Raw genomic sequence first — 4,792 nt, forward strand, 5'->3', positions numbered from 1 at the left:
AATTGAGTGCTGTGTAAACAGCCTCTAAAGCAGCAACCTAAATTAAATGAAACCTCATTGAAATGCTTCATAGGCTGTTATGTAAATTGAGTTTCTCATGTGAAGTGCACTGGAGATTAATTTCAAGTGATTCCAATACAATTAACATGTTGCTAAGCTAATGACACAATATTTTGATATGCACAAAAATACATGCCACACTCAAATATTGGGTAAAATAGTGCGTTTATAATTAAATTGTGGCATTTGTATTGTTACTATTGTTTTGAGTAACATACAGTATTTGAAAGTGGTCTTTTTTTTTCTGCTTAGCACATTGCAGTGCATTCTGGAATTTCCTTATCTTTGGCCAAAACAAGGTAGTCTATAGCTGCATCTGAAAACTGGACAATGCTGCCCTCGGAGGACACATTTCAAGGTAGGAAGGCATCAAGGCACCTCCGAATCCAATGTTAACTTCACTTCCGGTTCCTGAGATACCTTCATCTGATCAATTTTTGAAAGCAGCATAGATGTATCCTTTTCCACTTTTGATGTAATTTCTAGAAAAATATTACAGTAGTAATTAAGTATTTCTTTAGTTCTCACCAAAGAAATCATGAGATGCCTTCATGCACAAACGCTGCCTTAGAAGTCATTGCCTGATAATGCAGCGAGACAACAAATCAGCTAACTAGGTTTGTCGGATGCAGCCTATATTAGTATCTACTTTTTGGGACAGCCAGGTACACAGCCTAAATCAGGGGTTCTCAACTCTGGCCCTCGAGATCCACTTTCCTGCAGAGGTTAGCTCCAACCCTGATTGAACTCACCTGCCTGTAACTTTCTAGTAATCCTGAAGCATTGATTAGCTTGTTCGGGTGTGTTTGATTAGAATTGGAGCAAAACGTTTCAGGACAGTGGATCTTGAAGGCCAGAGTCGAGAACCCTTGCCTTAAATTTAGGTAGGCAGCTCACTAGGTTTTGGAACACAGCTATTGTTATTTGTCATTGGTATAGTCTTCAGCACTTGTGCCAGAACTGAAAGTTTGTCTGTAAAACTTGTTTATTCTTCCTAATCTGTTATAATCCCAATGTACAAATATTATAAATGTGATACAGGAGGCTGTTTTTTTTTCTTTAAACCTGTAACTGTCATCCTCAACAATCTATCATGAAGAAGTCGACATCACTGGCTGGTCTACTTTTGGGTAAGACCACATAGGGACAGCATTAAACCATACCCCCTGAGGTCAGGCACTTTCAGGCAAACACTTAGCCACTCCAGAGTAAACAAAGCCTTTGTTCCTTTCTGAGAACCTTCAAAGATAAACATCTGTTTTAGGTAAGTAAATAAACGCAAGTGCAATCTTGCCATCAGCATGTCTTTGATCACCATTGCCTTATGCACATCCCCCTTACGCTAACAATGAGAATGCTCGGCTCTTGGGGGCGCAAAACCAAATGCTGTTCACAACGTTGCCATCGACTGAAATGTGTTGACATTCACTTATGCAGTTGTAACATAAAGGCTTCAATTTAACCGTTTTTGGCTTCCATGCATACATAGGGCTGCCCTGTTATGCTATATCATTATTTCGTTTGACATCTCAGCCTGTCCCTTTAGTTTACAAAGAGATAAAGAATGGAATTGTTTCTTGGCAAGTGTCTCTGCTGTCTTGCTTCATCTTTGTTGTGGCTATGCTGAGAGTCGACATGTAAACAGCCGAATTGTAGCTGACAGTTGCAGCCAGCTGCTAAGACGTCCTTAATCTTCTCTCAGTCTCTGTTTCGATCGCTCTGCCTCTCTCTCTTACTCTGTCTTTTTCCAAGTAAACGAGACAGAAGCCCAAGCAGCCTTTCAGGTATTCAAAAGTAGTTGCTTTAGACAAAACAGAGCTGCTAGTATGTGAACTCTGTAATTCATTAGCATTAGCATAATGCCAAGTAGGACATAAGTGTTCAAATAGCACAATAGTTGGGTTTCAGAAGTAAAAAAAAAAAATCATTAAATTTGTCTATAGTGAAATTTTTAGCACGAGTACAAACTTTCCTAAACCTTTTTGAATTATGAGATTAAGGTATAGCGTACAGTCAGATGGTCGTTCTTGACAAATTATTGGGTTTATTTTGCAATAAAGTAGTATCTCACCTGTTACAAGGCTACCCACCAAATTAATAGATAAATACACTTATTTAACCCTTAAACAGGCAACGTGTACCACAGGATACTCTTTAGAAATTTTCATCCAATACTGTTGTCAGTATCATAGTTGAGTCTGTTTGGAGTATGTGGATCATGTGACTTGTTTTAAATTTTCTGCGCTAGTTTTGTCAGTTTGACTTAAATCCAACATGTCCGCCCATAGTGCTGGACATTCTGACTTTGTAGAAAGTAGGCATATATTATTCATATGCATATATTTTTCTTACTTTTTTCAGCAAAAATGCAGTACACCTGCTAATATTAATTGTGAACATTGTCTTAAAGGTGCTAAAGAGGATGTTTTGTTTTATACATTTTTGCAATATTACTTGAAACTGTCTTTACTAACTGATAAAAGACTATTTATTAGGTACACTGAAAGTAATAATATTAATATACATCATCTGTGCACGAGGTAGGGCCTTAAAAACATCAGCCAATCGTTTACACGATCATCGCGTAAACGATTGGCCCTCTGGCTTGTCAATCACTGCCGTGACGTTCCTTGTGAGAGACGTGCGCGGATTGGCCCTCTGGCTTGTCAATCACCGCCACGACGTTCCTTTTGAAAGACGAGCGTGGCTGTGCGCTCCAGTAACTTTCCACACTCTACAGGCGCCGCATGCAATGTTTTTGTCAGGAGACAGGAATAACAAGTGCAGATCATGAGTTACCTGCGGTGAGTCTGACATAATGAATCCACTAACACGACACAGCGAATGCCGGTGGTAAACACTCGTGTTCCAATACTCGTGGACGCGTTTTGGGAGGCGTTCCTTTGAAATGAGCAGTGAAGGAGGGGGGTTGTTCTTACGCATGCGCTCATTTCAAAAACTCACTAACAGTCTTTGGATTCTCAGGCGACGAAAAAATCCTCTCTATCACCTTTAAGATGTTGAAATAGAAAATTTACTCAAATGTTGATCATGCTGTTATTTTGAAAAGTCTGTATCCCTTGAGCTACATTGCCCTATTAGGGTAATAAAAAAGGATTATCCACAGTATTGACAATGAATGGTGTCTCAAGGTAAACTGGGCCCCCTGTACTGGTCATTGCAATATTGTGCATTCCGGGGTGACAGTTGAGGAGCGGGTTATGGGTGTTGGGGGGGCATAGAAATCTTGTTCCTGAGAATCTCGTTCCTCCTTAAAGGGTTAGTTCACCCAAAAATGAAAATAACATAATTTATTACTCACCCTCATGTCGTTCTACACCCATAAGACCTTCATTCATCCTCGGAACACAAATTAAGATATTTTGATTAAATCCGATGGCTCAGTGAGGCCTGCATTCAAAGCAATGACAATTTCCTCTCTCAAGATCCATAAAAGTATTAAAAACATATTTAAATCAGTTCATGTGAGTTCAGTGGTTCTAACTTAATATTATAAAGTGACGAGAATACTTTTTGTGTGCCAGAAAAACAAAATAATGACAAAATAATGAAAATAATGACGCTCCGAGTCACTGATTCGATTCGTAAAGCTCAGAAGCAGTGTTTTGAAATCGCCCATCACTATATTGTTGAACAGTCATTATTTAGTTTTTTTGGCACACAAAAAGTATTCTCGTCGCTTTATAATATTAAGGTAGAACCACTGAACTCACGTGAACTGATTTAAATATGTTTTTAGTACCTTTATGGATCTTGAGAGAGGAAATGTCATTGCTGGCTATGCAGGCCTCACTGAGCCATCGGATTTAATCAAAATAACTTAACCCTTAAATGCATGACTGTTTCGCCAATCATTCTTACATATTCGGGTCTTTATCGACCCGCATCTATATCTAACACAGAAGGATCTCTACTTGACGCGATAATATAAACTCCTCTGATATTAGAGTGACAATTACAGAAGAATAAAATAAAGCATATTTTGTTACCTTTTGGAGCTTGAAAGGGCTCCATTTGAGCATATGTTTTATGCCATCATCACTGTCCTCGTCAGAGCTCATTTCCCAGTAAATTCAGCAAATAATAGGTTAGTTTTATGTTTGAGGTCACGAATATGAGCCCATTCGCGATCTCAAATGTATTCTCAAAACTATATAATTTTCAAACATCTTCAAAATCAATATTTCGATCGCTTACAGCTTCACCAGATTTCATCCAATAACAGTTACAGTCATATTTGATTGCGTTCAGTACTTGTTCTGCAGTAAATTGCTGAGCCATTTCATGTTTCTCTTATTATTTCGTTTTCTGTTTAAATGAGTCATCACTTCAGCATTGTGTATCAGACATTGCCACCTTGTGGAATAAAGGTGAATTGCACTTATTCCGTCATCTAAGATTCAATTATTGTTGTGCAGAAAAAATATATTTATACACACCTCGGGTCGTTTGCGACCCTATACAATTTTTACAAAAAATGAATACAAAAAGATTATAATTTTAGGATTTTTTTCTTGTTATATTCTTTATAATGAATTGATTGAGGAATACCAAGAAGGTTGATGTCTAACTTTAAAAAATGAACGAGGAGGAGGGTAGTGAATGATGTCCCGGGTCACTAAAGACCCGAGGTATGCATTTAAGGGTTAATTTGTGTTCCGAAGATGAACGAAGGCCTTACGAGTGTAGAACGACTTGAGGGTGAGTAATA

The sequence above is a fragment of the Megalobrama amblycephala genome, linkage group LG2, assembly GCF_018812025.1.
Source record: "Megalobrama amblycephala isolate DHTTF-2021 linkage group LG2, ASM1881202v1, whole genome shotgun sequence".
NCBI classification, from domain to species: Eukaryota; Metazoa; Chordata; class Actinopteri; order Cypriniformes; family Xenocyprididae; genus Megalobrama; species Megalobrama amblycephala.